Consider the following 21066-nt stretch of genomic DNA (forward strand, 5'->3'; position numbering starts at 1 on the left):
GGGAGCAGCCAGGGATCGAACCGGTGCTGCAGAGGCCTCTGGCAGCTTTGCAACCCAGCACTCAACCACTGAACCACTAGGGAGGCCCAATTTTATTTTATTTTATTTTTAAAGATGTATTTATTTATTTATGCAAGCACTGGGTACAGTCAGAAGCATGGGAGGGTGAGAGGACTCACCAGAGCCAGAGCGGAGAGCAGAACAGGCAGACTGACGAAATACACTGCTGAGGGGAGAAGTGGGCACGGTAGGAGAGGCCTGTAGTGCCATGTGGGACCCTCGCCTGGCAGCTGGGGATTGAACTGGCTTTGTAGAGGCTGCAGGCAGCTTTGCAGCCCAGCGCTCAACCGCTGCACCACCAGGGGAGGCCCAAGAATATAGTTTCTAAATCAAGCACCCAAAGTTACCCATCCCCTTGTGGGTAAAAATCCACCCAATGGGATTGGCCTGGAGCAAGTCCCCAAAACCTGCCACAAGTCTAAAGCACCTTCCAGTGGAGACCCACAGAAAAGGATCAGAAAAAAACAGACAAGTCTGGAGGGAAAAGAGCAAAATCAAGACAAAAACCGCCACTGTCACCTCCCCACAGGTCTGTCACCCACATCTGTGTCAACCAGTCCACGACCAAAAGGCAAGTGTAGTTTCTTCACCTGTCTCTCTCTCTTCCATGTGCCTCCTCCAGGACTCCTTCTGGCTCTTTATCCTGCTTCCTTCCTTCCTCAGTCTCCTCTGCAGCTTCTTCTCTCCCTGCTCAGCTCCACCCTCCCTTGGGTGGGGCAGGAAACCTGGAACCTGGAACCTCCCCCTTTCCTGAGGACCACCTTATTTTAATCCCCCCCTTTAATTTTCATTCCACCATATCTATGGCAGCACAGATCTCAGGGAGATCCTAAAGACTTAGGAGACAGTCTTTTTTCAGGGTTACAATGTGTGTAAGAGAAGCAACTATTAGTCAGCAGCATTGTCCATGAATGTCCAGTATAACAGTTTTCCATTACAGGAAAATAGTCCATTAACCAAGCCAAAAGAAAAAAAAAATCTGGAGCATTAGCTAAAACAAGACAGCAAATATATCAAAATCACAGGAAAAAAATCTTAAAATTGGTTCGTTTGCAAACTAAATCTACTTTTAAACAATATACCTATTTTTGCATAAAATCACAGGGCAAAATAACTAAACAACAATTTTAGCTGGCTTTGATGGACATTCCATATAGGATCAGAGCGAACTCTTGACATCCTATCCATGTAGGTGTCAAGAACAAAGTTGGTCTCAGACTCGCCTGGGCTTCCTCTTCTAGAGGGTACCAGGACTTTTTCATTTGCCGGGTTGTCCAGTCCTGCCAATGAAGGCAAGCTTCCTCACCATTTTTGGAGGTCTCTGGAACCCTATGGACAAGCAACAGGTTCTCCTCTTCTTGGTTCAGGTCTGTTTCAACATCCTGGAAGAACTGCACTCAAAGCCACAAATGAAACTCATGTCCAATTTTTTTAATTTAAGCAGACAAAATCCCTATGGAAGTTAGGCAAAAACAGACTCTGAGATAAGTAGTAAAAGATTACTACCGTTATTTTTATGCTGTGTTGGTATCAAGGGGAGAGAAAATGCAAACACAAGTTAGCTTTGCTGAAAAAAAAAAAAAAAACAACCTTGCTGCACATTCTGGTCACTCAAAACAAGAAAACTTTGTGGATTCAGAACAAAATGCAAAAAAAAATTACCAGTATTATGTCAAAGAAAACTTAGTAAAAATCAGGTGTGTCCCCTGTTGGATGTATGATGAGCAAATATTTTCTCCCATTCAGCTGGGGTCTCTTGTGTTAATGATAGTTTTTCACAATAAGGGGATTTTAGTTTGTTATATTCCTATTAGTTTTACAAGAACCTGCCAATTGGCCTCAGACGCCATCTTTGATCTGGCCACGTGGTCCAATGTACTACCTAATCTTTTGAGTAAAACTGCTGCACAGAACAATTCCCACAAAATCAAATCTCTTAGCAAGTGACTACAGACAAACTACACACAGACACACAGAATCTTCACAAAGCCCAAGTCAGTTTTTCAGCAGCAAATCTACATATGAAGCAAACACACTAGAGAAACCAAAAATCTCATTTGCGCTTATGGCAGCCAGTGTCATAGGGAAGTCCAGTTTCCCCAGGGGGCTGACTAACCATGAATGGCTCTGTCCTATATCACATTGGGCGCCAAATTGTTAAGGGGAAAGAATGTCCTGAGGTAATTGCATACAGGCTTTGTGGTCTCTACCCCCACTCCAAACCAAAGCCATCAAGACATTGGGAGACAAATCCCATCACCACCAAAGAGAAGGTTGCTGGGACTTGAGGGTGGAGTTAAGCAGCCAGGTTTGGTATAAAACTGGGCACATGGGCCTTGGCGTCTCTCGCCTCTTGGCTTCACGGCTAGTGTCTCCCGGACAGCTCTCAGAGTGCCATTGGGATTCCAGGTCAGCGGAACAGGTAGGACGCATTTAAGACTTTATCTCCCTCTTTTCTCCCTGAGTTGTACATTTCCTCATTTCCCCTTCCCTTGTGAATAAATCTTTTATTAACCTTTTGTGTGTGTCTGCAGCAGAGTATTAAGTCCCTTTGATGCGCGCGGGGGAGAACCAACAGTCAGGCAACCCGTTTTATATCGGGGCTGCCCTGTAACAAAATCTGTTACAGACCAGGGAGAGGGGCAGCCCAGACCCCCCAAACCTGCCTGCTCTAAATAGTTTCTGCCATCCACTGCATCAACACAAAACATATGAGACTTTAATGAGAAAGAAGTTTAATACAACTAGGAAACAATACAGGAAAGGCAAAGAATATAGTTTCTAAATCAAGTTACCCGTCCCCTCGTGGGTAAAAGTCCACCAAACTGGGATTGGCCCAGAGCAAGTCCCCAAAACCTGCCACAAGTCTAAAGCATCTTCCAGTGGGGACCCACAGAAAAGGATCAGAAAACAACCACCCAAGTCTGGAGGGAAAAGAGCAAAATCAAGATAAAAACCACCATTGTCACCTCCCCACAGGTCTGTCACCCACATCTGTGTCACCCAGTCCACGACCAAAAGGCAAACACAGTTTCTTCACATGTCTCTCTGTTCCATGTGCCCCCGCCAAGGCTCCTTCTGGCTCTCCATCCAGCTTCCTTCCTTCCTTACTCTCCTCTCCAGCTTTTTCTCCCCCTGCTCAACTCCACTCTCCCTTGGGTGGGGCAGGAAACCTGGAACCACCCCTTTCCTGGGGATCCTGTTACAATACTTCCAAATAATCTTTGGGTGCAAGAGAAAATTTTAAGAAATTTTTTCAAATACATACCACTAAAAGAAAATTAAGATAAGTTTATAACAAAATATCAAAACATAGTATATCAACAAGCAAAGAATATACCATATATTATGCAGTGCAAAGAGGGAAATTTGTAACACTGAACAATTATATTATAAATGAAGAACATCCTCATATTGTTACAGGGCAGGGAGAGGGGTAGCCCAAACCCCGCAAACCTGCCTATTCTAAATGGGTTCTGCCATCCGCCGCATCAACACAAAACATATGAGACTTTAAAGGGAAGGAACTTTAATACAATTAGAAAACAATACAGGAAAGGCAAAGAATATAGTTTCTAAATCAAGCACCCAAAGTTACCCGTCCCCTCGTGGGTAAAAGTCCTCCCAAGCAGGATTGGCCCAGAGAAAGGCCCCAAAGCCTGCCACAAGTCTAAAGCACCTTCCACTGGGGACCCACAGAAAAGGATCAGAAATAACCAGACAAGTCTGGAAGGAAAGGAGCAAAATCAAAATCAAGACAAAAACCGCCACTGTCACCTCCCCATGGGTCTCTCACCCACATCTGTGTCACCCAATCTACAACCAAAGGGCAAGCGTAGTTTCTTTATGTGTCTCTCGGCTCCATGTGCCTCCTCCAGGTCTCCTTCTGGCTCTCCATCCTGCTTCCTTCCTTTCCCACTCTCCTCTACAGCTTCTTCTCTCCCTGCTCAGTTCCACCCTCCATTTGGGTGGGACAGGGAACCTGGAACCCCCCCTTTCCTGGGGACCACTCTGTTACAATATCAATAATGTAGTCCTAACTTCATAACAGAAAGAGAAAAATAAAAACAAAGCAGGCAGAAAGAAGAGACAAATAAAGAGCAGACATTGAAAGTGAAAACAGACAAAATCTAGAAAACAAAAAGCTGATTCTTCAAAATAAAATTAACAAATATCTATCAAGATAAAAAAAAACTAAAAAGAAGACAAAAACCATAAATAGCAGGAATGGAAAAGGCAATATTGGTGCAAATTCTATAGCCATTTAAATAAGGGAATGATATGAAAACTTAACCTTCATAAATTTGAAACTTAGAACAAATGGAGCAACTCCACAAAAATCAGAATCTACCAAAACTAAGTCAAATTGAAATAGATAATCTGAGTGACCTCATAACCATTAAAGAAGTTTAATTAATCATTTAAGAGCTCTGGAAAAGGATGTCTCCAGGCCAAGATATTGAATAGTTTCCCTTTAGAATTGTACTAAACAGTTAAGTAAAAATTATCACCAATATCACAGAATCTCTTCTAAGAAAGAGAAGGGACTACTTTCCAACCTACTTTGTATACCTCAATAGCTGTTTACATGTAAAAACAACAAGAAAGGCAAATGTGTCATTGATGGAAGTTGAGATGAAAAATTCATTTTAAATGTGAACAGAAATATTGGTAAGAAGGATAATGGCCACCCCAGTGGAGTCCATGTCCTAACCCTTGAAACTGTGAATAAATAGGCAAGATGGCTGTGGTATAATAAAAATATATACTTGCTCTTTGTCCCCAGTTGCTGACACTGAGCTCATAAAATCCTTGGAATTTCCTGACGGGTAGGAGTGGTAAGATCTTTTGTTCTTCAAGCCCCTTTAAACTTTACCTGAGTCTATTCTAATGGAGTAAGTCCTGGAGGGTCCCTTGATGACTTCAGAATGCAGTCTGATTACCAAAAGAATTAAGGTGACTACAGGGATGAATCTTGCAGCTCTACCTCCCAACCCCAGGGGAGGAGAAAGGGCTGGAAACTGAGGGTACTTGTTGACCCAGGACTGTGGCTAGGATCTGAAGTGAAGCCAGTTCTGTGGGGCAGAGCCCTTATACCTGTGGGGCCTAATGCTGGCTCCAGATAGTTCACATCAGAATTGAATTGTACTGAATTGTAGGACACCCAGAGATTCAGTGCGGATATTGGAGAATTGACTGGTGTTGAAAAAGACACAGCATGCCAGCTGTCCCAAGCAGTGTCAGAAAGTGGCAAAGGGAAACTAAAGTAGCTGACAGAATTGGGCTGCTAATAAAATGACTAAACAAAGTAGCCTGGATCAACCACATGTGTCCAACATAATCCCAAGGTCCTTCATGGGGAAGAGGGAGACAAATCACAGTGTCAGTGTGATGGAAGAGGACTTTACCCACTGTCACTATTACAGGGCAACCCCGATATAAAACAGGTTGCCTGACTGTGGGTCCTCACCTGCGCACTTAAAAGGGACTTAATACTCCGCAGCAGGCACACACAAATGGTTATAATAAAAGGTTTATTTACAAGGGAAGGGGAAATGAGGGAATGTACAACTCAGGGAGAAATAGGGAGATAAAGTCTTAAATGCGTCCTACCTGTTCTGCCGACCTGGAATCCCAATTGCACTCTGAGAGCTGGCCGCGAGCCAGGAGCTGTGAAGCCAAGAGAGACCCCAAGGCCCACGTGTCTGGTTTTATAACCAACCTGGCTGCTTAACTCCACCTTCAGGTCCCAGCAACCTTCCCTTTGGTGATGATGGGATTTGTCATTTCCCCTGTCTTGATGGCTTTGGTCTGGAGTGGGGGTGGAGTCCACAAAACCTGTATGGATTTAGCTCAGGACATCCTTTCCCCCTAACATCACTAGTAATAGAGATAGAGGGAGGAGCTCATGGATGAAGAATGCAGCAGCTGGGAAGGGCAAGAAAAATGATTCTCCACACTAGACCCTCCAGAAGGAGCACAAACTTGCAGACAACTCCACATTGGCCCAAGAAGACCCATTTCACATTTCTGACCTCCAAAATCTTCAGGTTTGTGATGTTTTAAGCCATTCCATTTGTGTAACTTGTTTGAGCAGCAATAGGAAAATAAATCAGAAAACATAATTGCTATTCTCTCCTTATATGCAGTGATTAGCCCCGTACTAGTCAGAAAGGAAATACAGCTGGTTGAGGTTGATAATGAAATGTCCAGGCACAAATAGCTGTAAAATGTCAAGAGGTGAACGAGGCTCAGACCCAGGGTTCTTTCCCACCCTCAAAACTCAGTTTCTCTCTCATCAGGTTCCTCCCTCACCCCCCTTGACCTCCAGATTGGGTTTCTGAAGCAGGATCCCTACTTAGGATGGCCCAGAAAGAGACAAGAGTGAACGTTCCATTTCCCTCCTAGAGGCAATCCCAGAGAACAAGAGGCTGTTGCAGCAGTGAAAGTCCTGGGGAAAAGAAAAATATCAGATGGTTTCACTTATAAGAGGAATATAAGGACCAAATAAGGTATCAGGAAAAAAAACAGCAATAACAATAATAATAATAATAATAATAATAATAATAATCAGGCAACCATAAATCAGAGACATTCTGCAAGGGAGGGCGAGGAAAAGGGATTAAAACAGGAGGGTAGAGCACAAGGGACTGTGGTGATGGTGCATGGGTGAATTGGTGGTGGGAATTTTACACGGAATACAGAATGATGTCAAAGATATAAATATAAAAAAAAAACTAATGTTAAAAAAAAAGGAAGTCCTGGGAAGACCCCTGATGTCCTGGACTGGGCATGTGCCCGGACAGGCTGCCCCAGGCAGGAGATGGCGTGGGCACAGGGGCTGGAGCACGCTCTCACCCAGCCGGGAGAGGCGGGAGGGGAGCGTGAAGCGTGGGACAGGCCAAAACTGACAGCCACAGTCCATGACCGCCACTGAGGTGGACAGAATGCAGAATCGGTGTCTAATTACATAGTGTAAGTTTCCAAAAGTAAATAAGAGAACTAAAAATAAGTATGGGAAAACTATAAAACTTGGGATAATGAAGGGGAGAGGAAAGGCACACATGTGAAGCAATTTCTTATTTCCATCATAGGAACCAGTAAACTTTCTACAGATGACAAATGAAGAAATAAAAGGACATATCCATGCTGATGAGAGTTCTGGAGGAACCCACAGAAGGCCTGAAAATGGAAATGTTTCAAAGAAGTTGCTTTGGGGAGTGCAGCTAGGCCTGGGGAGCGGTGAGCTTGGAAACTGTTTTCTTTCATCATAAACCCTTCCCTCTGATTTGATTTGCTCTTGTTTGTGTGTGTTATTCTGGTGACAAGACGAGCAGTGATTTTTTTGGAGGAATGACCTACTTTCAAAGGGCTCTGATCAATATCTAGTATTGTGACTCCATAAGGGATGGAATGTTAGAATTATGAAGAAAAAATACATATGATTTGGAGTCATCTTTATTAATACTTGTTTCTTACCTGCTGAGATGACAGGAAACTATGTCACAGGTTTAAATAAAAGAGGTGTTTCAAGGCTGAGGAAAAGAGAGAAAGAGAGGAGAGAGCGCACACACTGACTCCGCCCTGCTCCATCCCTGGCCAGCTCCGGCCTTTGGGGGTGACTGGAAGTCTCCTGAAAGCAGCTGGCCTGGATCCCATTCGTCTTTGCTTCTCTGGAAAGGGATCTTGTACTCAGACTCTCAAGCGATATCTCAGTCTTCACTTATCCAGAAGTTCACACCTGGCTCCTACCAGCATTTTCTATGGACTTACAGGTCATAGCTCCAAGGTCAAAAAGGCCCCTGAGGTCATCTGCACCCCTTCTTCATCAGTCCCATACTTCTAAACAGTCTTGAGCACCTGCAATGACAGGGACCCCATCCCTTCATGGTGGCTCTTTCTGGATAAATCAATAATAATTGCCACGCTTCCCTCTGACCCAAGGACCAAAGTGTGGGAGCCACTTGGGCAAAAGTTGGCCCGCCCTGCCAGCTGATCTCGATGGGGCCAGGCCACGGCCCCAGGTTGCTGAGACACCATGTTCCCAACCTGATGCTGACTTTCAGTTATTCTCCAGGCTCTGGCATATACACGCCCCTGGACCAGATGATCTGAGTAGGATTCTCTACCCTCCTCCAGGGACCAGATCATTTACTTACACTGAAGCTGGGAGGAGTAAATCAGGAGCCATGGTAACCTTAGTTAAGCCCACACCTGTTACCTTTGATCACCATCCCAAAGGCAAGCTCCTGGCCACCTACCCCTCTTTCTGATCCCCCTTCCTGCTCTGGGATTCTTCTCCCTCCAATTTCTCCCCAAAGGCTGACTCCAAATCTTCATTACTAGACCCCTGGGATCCCAGGGGCTCCAGTGCAACCAAACCCTCTGTCATCAGCCAAACCCTCTGTTTATGCAGGACTCCCTCCCTCCCTGGGTTTCTGAGGACACACACCCTTTGCCCTCTGTCAGGGATTTCTTACCCTCCCATAACCTGCTGCGTTAAGGATGGAGTGCTCAAGGGTGGGACAGGGAGCCTGTCCATCTTTCATTGGCCCTTCTACGCTATTATCTACTCTCTGAGAGAGAGACACCCCCAGCTCCTCACTTCCAGGAGGTCTGTAGTCACCACCTCCCTCTTCATGGTGTGTTCTCCATCTGAGGACGGGCATTGCCCCTGGGAACCACACCTCCCATACTCAGCCTCCCATCTCCCAGGCCTCCCTTGCTTCATCCGACTCTCCCAAACCAGGAGCCCCCCTTTTATCTCAGCTTCAGATCTTCTCCTTGGAGAATCACCCATGGGAAACCTCAATCAAAGAGCAGATTTAGCATCTGCATTATCTGGGGTCATGGCAAGAGATGGAATTCATCCCAGATGGTTCAAGTGATGAGACTTTTATGAAAATTTTCCGTCCATAAGCACAGACAGGGTGCAGGGAACAAACAAGGGATGCCAAGGAACACAGAGATTGCAGCTCCGGGATGCTGTTGGACCCACGGGGCTCAGGATACAAGAGGAAAGAGCCACCACCGCCAGGAAGAACTGGAGATGCAGCCAAGGGGCTGCTATTCGCAGTGGGGTCTGGTGGGATGAGCCATGGGTGGATAGGTGGGGATACTCTGCCTCCTCTATCTTCCTATCCTTTTGTTCTCCAGCCAGCACTTCCTGTTGGCTGAATCCAACTTGTGACCAGCAAGAAAACCCTGGAGAGGCAGCCTGAACAGATCATGTTCCCAGGGTCAAATGGCTCAGAGAATAACAGTAGAGGGCTGGGGCGGGGGGGAAGGTAGAGGCAGGTGGGGACAGAAGGAGAATAGCACAGATATCAGGGCTATCGAGATGGTTCTTGGAGTCTATCTGCCTCTTTTGCAAATGGGGGAAATGAGTCTGAGAAAGGTTGACCATTTATTCTAGTAACACAGAGTTTGTGGTCAGACCTCAGGTCACCATGTCCCTTGCTGCCTGTCACCCAACAAAGTCCATGACTCCAACACTCCCTTCTATGTAGTGCCTTCAAGTGTTTATGCACTAAAAATAATGTTTAAACCATTTTAATAGGGTACATTTCTTTGAATCCCTTCCCCGACAGGAAATATGCTGGCTGGCTGGCGGGAGGCTTGGCAGCTGGCCTTGAACTCCCTTGACTCCCCCACTCCCAGGCTGAGGTTTTCCATCCAGCACTGCTGGAGCCCAAACTGAATGGGGAAGGCTGGAATTAAACAATAATAATCTCTTCTATTATTTCTCTGTAGCCAGAAGCTGGATTAATACTCGGAAAGGATTGGAAGAAAAAAATCTAATTGGATTCAAAACATAATAAACTGAAGCCAACTCACTCAATTTATGGCCGTGTCTTCTGGCATCTTTTAATTTTGCGTCACATTCATTTGGAGCCAATCCAATTAGGGTGCTCGATAACAAGGTGGGCGAGGCTACAGTCACCCTGCCTGCTCCAGCAGTAATGAGATCGCTGCAAAAAACCTGAGGGCACTGTGATCGCCACCTTGTTATCAGGAAAATTGACAGGGGAAGGGGAAAGTGAGGACCCTAGATCCAACTCATTGCTTCCAGGGTGGTCTTCACCTCATCCTCATTGGGTTAGGAGCAACAGCACCTACCACTGAAAGCTGAATGAGTGTGAAATGAGATCAAGATGTAATAATGTCTGCTCTTCCAGTTCATCAGCCAGGCCTCTGTTCCCTGCTCCCGCTGTGCCCTGCAGCCCCACTGACCAGACTCCTCGTGGCCCGATTCTTGCCCATGGACCTCTGACTTAGATGCCCACCTTGGACACAAAGACCCAACTCATCCTAGTAGGCTGGCCAGGTGAAACTTCGTAGCTACAATTTTCCAGGTGCCCCACCCAGACCACAGGACCTGCCTAGGAGACCTGAGCCTGTTGCAGAGCTTAAGGAAGGCACATGGTAGCACCCCCAAAAGTTGCCCGCACAGACCAACCCCTACGAAATGTGGAATTCCCTCATCCAACTTCAGTCCTCCAGGGGCAAGAATGCAAGCAATCCTCTTGTCTATCTGTCACAACCAAACATTCACTTAGACACACAGTAACAGGTTGTGCCGGTAACATTACTTCACTTCATCTTCTCTGACCCTAAGGGAGGAAGAAACAATCCACTTTTCGAACATACATGGTTGACCTTTGTCCATCCTTTTAACTTTCACTTACCCATGACTTTAAATTATTGGGATTTTTTTTTAAATAGACAGCATACACCTGGGTGTGGTTTTATCACTACTCTAAAAAAAAGCTTCCTTTAAATTAGACTTTTTAGACCAGTTACACTTATTATAATTGTCAGGATATCTGGACATAAAGCTGCCATTTTGCCATTTATTGTCTATTTGAATCATCTGTTCTTTGTCCCTTATTGCTTTGTTCCTGATTTCTTTTGGCTTGGTTACATTTTTATGGTGCCATTTATTTCCTCTATGAGTTCATTACCTATGCCATGCTTCCCTTCTTCATGAGACCCAGTTGGGATCATGGGAGGCCACTGCCCCTTCTAATAAATGTCCTTCTTTTGCTTAACCTAGTATGAGGGACATCCTATTGTTTGTAATTTAGAGTTCACCAGAGAGTTCACACAAATCCATGTTTCACCCAGCAAGACACCTGGAAGTTTCTTACTCAAAACTATTTGAAAATGACCAAAGAATCATTGGGGGCCAACTAGAATGGATTCCCTTCACCCCAAATCAGTCTCCAGGATTCCTAAAGTCAGACAATGCGGTCTAGCCTCAGCTCTTGTCACTCATGTCTAGGGAGTTGAAAGAAAATTGAGATGTCAGCCAAAAAAAATCACTCTGACAAGAGCTGGAGGCTCCTCCTCACTCTCCCAGGTCAGCTTGGCCACCCTATGGCTTCTCCAGCCCTTGTCAGAGACCACCTGCCTGAAGAGCCCCCGTGTGTCCTTCCCCCACGAGGGCAGTCTGACCCTGCTACTGTCCTGCACTGTGCAAAGCTTCCTTGAAGCGCCATCTTCATCAGTGTGTTGCTATAGCAGCTTCCCACCCTCATCACTGCTCGGCCCCACTTTAAGAGGCCTTGGGTTTCCCCACTCTCAGCTCAGTGTCCTGATGAGGGGCACACGGCTGCTGACGAAAATAAGCAGGTGCCACCAATAAGTGAAAAGGGCCCAGGGAACTGAAGGGCGAGACAGCCATTCACATGTATGGCTGTAACCCAGCACCTGCCGGGGGTGCTAGGTAAATGCAGGCAAGGAGCATGGGCTTAAAATTTTCCAAAAGAAACTGCAAGTTCAGATTTTTAGATGGCTTCTCTGACAAAGTTAGCAACTGTGGAGGACAAACAAGGTAGAGTAACCCTGACTGGCTGGGTTGGATGGCAAGGAAGTGTGGGTCTCAGTGCCTCTGGTAAGGGAAAACACCCGGCTTCTGTCCCGGCTGACTGTGGTTTCTCCCATGGCATCTTCTGCAAGTTGGTCTAACCACTTCCTCTGACTGCGGTGATTTCAGTCAACTCAGCAGATGCTTAATAAAGCAATTGCTCTATGCCCGGCTCTGGCCTAGATGTTGGGAATAAGATTCAACCAGTTACCTATCTCTCTGCCTTGTGGAAATTAAACACTAGTGAGGAGTCAGATATTGACCCAAATGCCACCAAAAAATATATACGATTACAAACTGGAATAAATGCTGTGAAGGAAAATCAGAGGAAGTTAAGAGAGTTTGTTACTACAAATTTTATTATCCTGGCAACGAAACTTGAACTGAATATTGAAAGATGGGTAGGAGTCAAACAATTAAAGAAGTTACAGTAAGACCTAAAGTAGAACTTACTATAATTGGGCACAGCTTGTGCAAAGGCCCAGAGGCACAGAAAAACATAAACATTGCACAAACTAGAAGATCAGTGTGCCTGGAATATAAGGAGAGAGGAGGAAATTACACCTAGGTCTTCTGATAACTAAAAAAATTGTTAGTGGCACCTGTTTCTCTTAGGTAACTAAGAACTCACCGGTAAAGACAGCTCCAGGTTAAAGCAAGCCCAGATGTTGCAATCCCCCTCAGTATGGCTACCCCCTACCCTTCCTAGGAAGACCCAGCAAAACCAGGGGTCACATCTGTGACACTGTAATTTACATCACACGTCTTTCAGTAACAGGGCCCTTCCCCATCTGCCACTGCACGCTGCTCAAGTCTTTCCTGATCAACTTTCCTGTGGCCTGCATATCTGGGCCACTGAGGTCAAGTTTCCTTGCTCTTGGTCTGGTCTTCGTTACCTGTCCTTATTGTGTATCTACCCAGGGCCCAGAACAGTGCTCTAGAGCCCTCCCCACAGGGCTCGGGGCTCTGGCCTCATTATCTGAAAAAAGCAGGTCCTCACAAAGACATAGGAACCAAAGGGAAGGGGACTCTGGTTGTCTCTGGAGCACCATCCCCCACGATCCAAAGTAGAATACTCCTGTTTATGATGTGGTGGGTTGTTTCGGGTGTCAAGGATTGCTATCATCATTAATCTATAGGGAAAAACTTTGAGCATTCCCAAACAATCTCCCCTAAAAAATAGTTTAAAGGGCATCATAGCCAAAAGTGGCCTATCAAGGCAACTGGGGTGAGGCCAACACAGGGGAACCCCACTGAAGAGGAGGGAACTGTTTCTATGAGCCCATAACTTCAAGTCATCTGTTGCCTCTTGATTGATGGTCAATTAGTATTACTGAGTATCCACAGCTAAGCCCATTCTCTGTGCTTACTGGGATACCTGGGGGCAAACAGCCCAGGGCCCTGTTCTAATGAAGTGGACATTCTATACTAGATAGACAAAAGGCAAATAATCAAACAATGTTTAAGTACAAACTAGGTTATTATTGTGCCAGAAAATTCAAGGCCCCGTGAGAGGGTAGAACATAGAGCTTGCCAGTTTTGAGGTCAGCACAGGCATCCCAGAGGGAGTGATTTGAAAGATGACTGTTCGAGATTCGTTGTGGAGGGAGATTAGGGAAGGTGAAGAGGGATAGAGAACATTCCAAGCAGAGGGAACCATGTATCCAAAATCCTGGGGACAGAAGAAAGCATGAAGTGCTTAAAGAAGCAGATGCCCCTCAAAACTGGAATGGAGGTAGGAGAAACAGAAATCTGGGCATGAAGAGATGGGAGAGCAGGGTCCCAAGCTGTCATCTTTGGTGGAAACTTTCAGCCCAGTTCCTCCTGGACAGGGATCTGGGGTGTGGGCACTCAGATGGGAGCAGAGCCCCAGAGGCCAGCCTGGGTGGGAATGAGGTGTCCCTTCAAGGGAAAGGCAAATGTTTGCAGAAGAGGCTTCAGAGCCAAGCATTACCCTGTCCTTAGCAATATAGAAAGATCTAGCTCAAGACTACAAAGTGTACTACTAGGTGGCCTCAGACTAAGCACAACCTCTCCCCCTTTTACCCAGGAAGCCAGTGAAGCCAGTGGGATCGACTACATAAAGGAGCTGGGCCTTCACATCCAAAGCCTTCCTTTTTCCATTACCTCAGGCTGCATTCTGAAACCCGTTATAAAACAGTGCAATTCACCTTCTCAAGAACAAGAAAGTAAGGCTGGGGGATCTGCCTTCTGACTCAGGCAGCCTGGCTTGCTAGAAAATTATAGCAAGCAAATTATATACACCTCTCTGTGGTGGCCACCTCCCAAGCATCTACATCCTGCAGTGACACAAGCCTCAGTGACCAGGTCCAGAGGAAGATGGGGTGGGGGTGGGGGTGCTGGAACAGACCATGCCTGCCCTCCCTCTCCTCCCACCCCATGAGTAGCCACCGCCTTCCATTAAGAGTCTCAAAGGAGCCAGGAGGGGAGAATCCAACCTTCACACCCCAAAATATTTCAAGGCAAGAAGCACCTTGTCCCACGGTGCTCACCTCAGCCTCTTACGGAGCATCCTCTTCATCAGGAGTGCGAGGAAATCAGGCCAGAATCCAGAGTGCAGCTCAGGTTGCTCTGCTCCTTCCAGTGAGGAGGGGAAGGGGAAGAGGAGAAGGTGGTGGGTGTTGCGGGAAGAGGGGAAAACAGAGGGGTATGAGGGGCTCCACAGAGGATGGGGCTGGGAGGACCTCAGGCATCTCTTCGTTGGGCTTCAAACACCCAAGGGGGCTTTGGGCAAGTCTCTCCAGCTCTGTGTCTGCTTCCTCATCTGTTTGAAAGGGGGGCATCCAAGAGAGGCCTGAGTGGGGAGCTGGATGGCCTGGTGACCCTGGGAAGGCAACTGCCCAGCCTAAAAGAACAAACAAATCCTCACACTTTGAGCTCAAATGACCTGTGATCTGAAGTCCAAAGCCAAAGAAGACACGAGGCCCTTAAATGGCACTGAACAAACTCAACGAGGACTTTATCCAGGCACTGGGTGCAACCCAGGAGCTCACTTGCACCTTCCTATTCCAGAACTGCTGGATGTTCAAGCAGGAAAGACATTAGAATGAACGTTGCAGGGGAAGAAGCTGGGACACAGGACGGGCTTTAAGCTGGGGCAGTTGCCTTCCAGAGGGTCACCAGGCCATCCAGCTCCCCACTCTGGCCTCTCTTAGCTGTGCCCCTTTGTTTCCTGCCTCTCGTATTCTTAGCACCATCTCAGCGACAGACAGCAGAGGGAGTCCCCCTTCCGCAAACTTGGTGCCTCGCTCTGGAGATAGCAAACCTCTGAGACTCCAACCAAGGCAGAGGAAAGTCCATGTGATGGCAACACAGGGCTAGAGGCAGCGCCGCTGGGGGCTGAGCCGAGCGTGCTGCAGACTTTTGTCAAGACACATCTGTCTGACCTCTTCTCAGGGCTTGGATGTTTGGAGATGAGACAGGATATGAGCAGGGTCCCTGGTGACTAGATCAGCAAGTGTCCTATGAGAGGGGTGTGGGCTTGCCACTAAATGTCACCAGCCAGAGCACCTGTGCCCTCAGGACCAAAGCACCTGCTCCAGTCATACCATGTTATTTAGTCTTTCCTGACCGCTGGACATTTGCTTGCTCTCTATATTCCACTGTATGAGACAGCACACGGAAAAGCCATTTGCCATAAATCTTGGTCTCCCTTACAAGTTCTGGGTTACTCCGGTCACCTTGTGCATGCTTGTCACCCAGTCTCCCGGAGTCCAGACCCTGGCACATGCACAGCATGTGCCTGGCAGATCCGGGCATTTCATGATGGTGACCAGAGGACTCTCATTCATTGAGGACCCACACACAGCCATTCTCGCTCACTGCTCAGTGACAGCACACGGATCTGCCACATACTCGGGGAAATCTTAGCTCCCATGAGGCTGAAGACTGTGACCATAGAAATACTCAGAGCACAACAGGGGAGACTGAGCACAACAGGTGGGTCCAGGCACCTGGCTGCCAGGGGAAGGTGCGGCAGCTTCATCCCATCTGGACCTGTATTTGTGAAATATTTCTAAAAACCAGTATTTCTAAGCCAACTGTCTGTTTACCCTGGTTTACGTAAGAAAGTTTGCATATTGACACAGGAACACAAGCATTTGTTAATTGGTTTCTGTGTTGATATATATGAGAGTTGTAGACTTTTTTTTCCTGTGTCAATAATACTGCCTGTCGGGCGGGGGCGGGGGGCGGGGAGTGGAGGAAGTTTAATCACGTGATAAAGTACTGAGCCCAAGATAGAGAACTGGTTTCCATTAAACCCAAAGAATTTACAGGGGCCTACCCTGGTGGCACAGTGGTTGAGCGCTGGGCTGCAAAGCTGCCCGCAGCCTCTGCAGAGCCGGTTCGATTCCCGGCCACCGGCAAGGGTCCCACATGGCACAACGGACCTCTCCTGCCGCCCGCTGCTCCCCTCAGCAGCATACTTCATCACTCTGCCTGTTCTGTTCCCTGCTCTGGCTCTGGTGAATTCTCTCTCCCTCCCACTTTTCGGACTGTACCCAGTGCTTGTATAAAATAAATAAATAAATCTTTAAAAAAAAAAAAGAATTTACAGAAGACAGTCTCTACCTTGGATCCCCCTCTCCTCTCCTCTTCTTCTTCCTCTCTCTCTCTCTCTCCCCCTCTCTCTCTACTTCCTACTTTTTCTTCATTCATGTTATACTGGCATGTTTCCTTAAAAACAAAAAACAGGCCACATTCCCCTAGACCACAAAGCCTCGCTAAAATTTTCTGTCCAGGAAACTCTGCATGCGCCAGCCTGAGACCACTGTTGCCTGGATTAGGTGCACTCTCAGGAAGAAGTTTCTGGCCCAGCTCTGTCCAGTCTCCTCTCTGAGGCCCAGTTCACCTCTAAGCTTCAAAGCTCATGTATTGGTTCTGCAAAGTGGACACCAGCATACTATCTTTTCATGGGCCAATAATTCTGGGCCAGACTCTACGCTGACTGCCCCAGAGATAAAAGTTCAAGTCCCTTTGCTTAAGGAGGTTATAGCCAGATGGAAAGACAGAGAGACATCTTTTCTTTTTCAGTTCTGAGAATCTCTAAGTGCCTACAAGAGACATTGCAAAGAGTTCGTGCATACAGGGGGCTAAGGGAACAGGGAAAGTTCACAGGAAGTGCACAGGGATTTAAAAGGCATTGATCGGGACAATGTGTGGTGTGATTGAGGAACAGAAAAAATAAGGATTCTGGTGAGCTGGAGCAGGGGTGGGTAGGGGTTAGAACAAACAGAGGATGGGAAGCCAGCTATAGGTGGAGCACACATGTGCCAAGGGACGCCATCCTGCTGATGAGAGGAGCCATCAAAAAAGAGTCAAGGTGAGATCTGTGGCTGGAGTGGAGCAGGGGCCATGGGATAATAAGTCTAAAGGTGGAGATAATGTTAAAAGAGGTTCTTGCAAGAGTTCAAGCTGAAGCAACAGGAAGGAAGAATTTGCCTGAAGGAGTTAGGCCATAAGATAATTGGTGAAAAGAGAAGCTATGATGGAAAATACAAAGAGGCAAAGGAAGGACCCACATTTTGCCTTGGACTTGCACTTCAGGGAGGTGTGGGAAACCTTGGTGGTAATGTCCAACCAGCAAGTAGGTAAAGTTTGGAGGAGGTGTAAATTTGAACTGTCAACTTGTAACGGGCCGCTGAAGACTTGGGAGCATATGCAATTGCTCAAGGGAAATGCATCAGGAGGGACATAAAGGTCAAGGTAGAACCAGGAAAAGCCTGACGTCTGAGAGGGAGGCCTGCCTGAGATAGGCAGCCAGAGTCGGAACGAGGCCAGAGTCACGTCATGTAAGCTAACTGCAAAGGCAACCTCAGGGACCGGATATCAAGAATGAAATGCTGCAAAGATGAAGAAGGGTGAGGACCCAAACCTTGTGGAGATTAGCATGCCCTTCGTGACTTTTGGGGACAGCAACTTCAGCCCCTGTGGGACTTCAGCGCCTGTCAAAACACCCATCAGTAGAGAAGTTAAGAGAACATAAAAAAGTTGTGTTTTTGGCTGTAAAACACACTCAGAGCTTGGCTTTGAAGGGAAGAACATTCTGAAAAGGGTTAGCAATGTCACAGGGAGGATTTTTTGAAGGTGTGACTTCAGTGTGGTCATAGACTGTAATGGCAGCACCTGTAGACAAGAGTCTGAGGATGATTTTGAGGGCTCTAATCCATAAAACTAGAGAAATGGGATGGCATTCATTATGGGATAAACTTACCCAAAAGGAAATATGCAGAGGATTGGTCACCCTCCTGCTGTCTCAAATGCTTTGACACTCCCCAGTCCCAAGCTCCAGGCCAGCTCAAGCAAGGTAGGAGGGAGACAGCTGCACCAAGCCCCATGGAGAAGATGCCTGGCAAGGCTCAAGCACTGACATTCTCCACCCAAGCATCATGGAATGCATTGTTGGACACCTGCCTGAGCGCTGGAGCCCAGCGTGGCAAGCTGGCAATAGTGTGATGTGGGGCGTTGACCCAGTATATCCTCACATATTTTCTCAACATTTTGGACATTTATAGCTCATAATCTAGCACCATGTGTCCATCGATGCTCAGTAATAATTCAAAGCGATGAGGCTATTTTCTGGCTTTAATAGCTACTTGCACAGCTCCAACATGCCTAATACCACCTTAAATGATGACATTAACTTGCAGAGATAAGGAATCAAGCTCTGGACTGGCTATGGAAGGCCAGAAAAAATCAGTACAGTCATGAAAATGAGACTGTATTTCATAAGAATTGGACAACTCCCCCCACACACCAGGCCCATTTTACACCTTGGTCCTGATACTGGCTCTGCCAGTGAGGGTCTCTGCTTCCATCCACGGAAGGTCAGAAGTCTTTAAAGTTACTATATTTCCCCAAAAAAATAAAGATATCATAAGCTCTTCTAAAAGAGCACAGATTCCTGAAAATATTCTGATCCAAATCCCCATTTGACTAATTTGGAAACTGAGACTCAGAGTTAGTGATTTTTAGGTATTTCTCTGTAAGTTGGTGACATGAAATTCATTGAGCAATGAGAAGATGGTTACCATGATGTGACAAGACTTCTGTGACATCCTTCTGCACAATAAACCAGACCCTGTGAGACAGAACTGGACAGAGTCCTCCTAACTTCTATATTGGAGGGCAGACCAGGTAACATGTTATGGGGCAGGGAGGAGGGGTGGTTCTGGCTGGGGAGAGCAGCCTGGGGAGGTGGGTGGGCATAGCAGTAATTGCCCCATCACCAAGGGGTTCTCTACAACTCTCTCATCTCCCAAATCCCTGCATTGGTCAGGAGTCTGCGTTTGTGAATGGGATAGGTTTCCTTTAGCAAGCTGAACGCAAAGGGTATGGAAACAACTTAGGTCCCCAAACTCCTTAAGCAAACAAGGGAAAATTACCTGGCAATCCACACTCTCCTTGTTGAAGTGGAGTTCAGTGGTGAAAACTCACAGAGATAAGTTCAGGAACAAGTGTGTTCACTCCTTCCAGGACGGGGCCTGAAGGATTAGCTGGACCTGTGTCAGACTCCAAGAAAGAACTGTTGGGCCTTGGGCTTATGTGATTTGGAAAGCACCAGGGCCTCCCCCATTGGAACCAGGACTGAAGATCTGGCCATAGTGTGGTGTGGCAGAACTCTGGCCATAGGCCCTTCTCTTCCAGACCAGCATTCACAGTTGGGGAGCAGCAGCCCACTCTTAACATGGTCAGGGGTTGGGGTTCCAGTTTGTTCACATTCGAGATTCAGCTGCAGCCAGCTTTCTTGCAGCTCTGCAGGAAAACAGCTTCTCTGTGAGATCACACCCACTACAGAGAAGATGCCAATGAATACCAGCTGCATACACCCCTCCCTAAAGCTCAGATCCAGGCCTTTCTGCCCTGCCCACAGCTGTAGGCCCCCAGAATTCATAGATGGTGTAATAGCCCCATATTCTATAGGCCCTATTATATTTAACCATGTTAAATCTGTGTACTACACAAAAGTAGTGCAGGCCAATAGTTAGATACACTGATGAGAACATTCAGTATTGCCTTCACTAGGAGGTGACCCTAAGAGCGTTAAAAAAATCTTTTACAACCCCCTTCTTGTTTGCATAAATAAGTAAGTCTTTAAAAAAAAAAAGAGAGGGGCCTCCCCTGGTGGTGCAGAGGTTGAGCGCTGGGCTGCAAAGCTGCCCACAGCCTCTGCAGCACCGGTTCAATCCCCAGCCCCTGGAGAGGGTCCCACATGGCGCAACAGACATCTCCTGTCGCGCCCACTGCTCCCCTCAGCAGTGTATTTCATCAGTCTGCCTGTTGTGTTCCCCGCTCTGGCTGTGGTGAATTCTCTCACCCTCCCGCGCTTCTGACTGTACCCAGTGCTTGTATAAATAAATAAAGAAATCTTAACAAAAAAAAAAAAAAAGAGTCATATTTGAAACCCCATATGATGGATTCTAAAGTCTATCCCATCACCTCACCAGGATGTGGTCATTGGCAGCACAATCTGACAGGAGCCTGGGGAAAGACTAGTGCTCACACCTGCCCAGCTAAACTTGCTCCAGGTAACTGAGTTGAAGAGGTAGGTATTTAAAAGAAAGGATAGGAAAAGAAGGTCTCAATTTGGGGAATCTCAGGTAGATCCACCCCACACCTTCAAGTCATAAAACCCCAAAGAGGCTAAAAATGACATCTCCAAGGGGACACCAGGATGCCAGCTGCCACAGAGAGAACTACCTGAGGAGGGAGACATGAGTATCACAGAGTTTTCACCAGTGATTTAAGGCTCTTTATTCCGAATACATGCCCTGTTTTCAGTATGGTTTCCTCGGCAGTCAAAATGATGACTAATCCTATGCCCCACTGATGGCTTATGAATGAAAGGAAATGTATTTTAAGAGAGCTTTGTGCTGGTACCCAATTGCACTGATAAACTGTTTTCAGAGTTTTCAGGAATCAGTTTCAAGTAAATGGTGACCTTAAAACAACTCAAGGGGTCATGATTATATAGCCACACTCTCAGCTACCCCCTGCTCTAAGGTTCATTGGCAAGTTCACCCAGCAGATGCCCTTGCCACTTCCCAGTGAAGGAAGCGCCTGGTGCTCTTGGCTAAGAAGACATGTTAATAAGCCCTGCAAACCCTTTTCCAGGT

This window comes from Talpa occidentalis, unplaced genomic scaffold, assembly GCF_014898055.3.
Source record: "Talpa occidentalis isolate TD23 unplaced genomic scaffold, MPIMG_talOcc4v2.1 talOcc4.8, whole genome shotgun sequence".
NCBI lineage: Eukaryota > Metazoa > Chordata > Mammalia > Eulipotyphla > Talpidae > Talpa > Talpa occidentalis.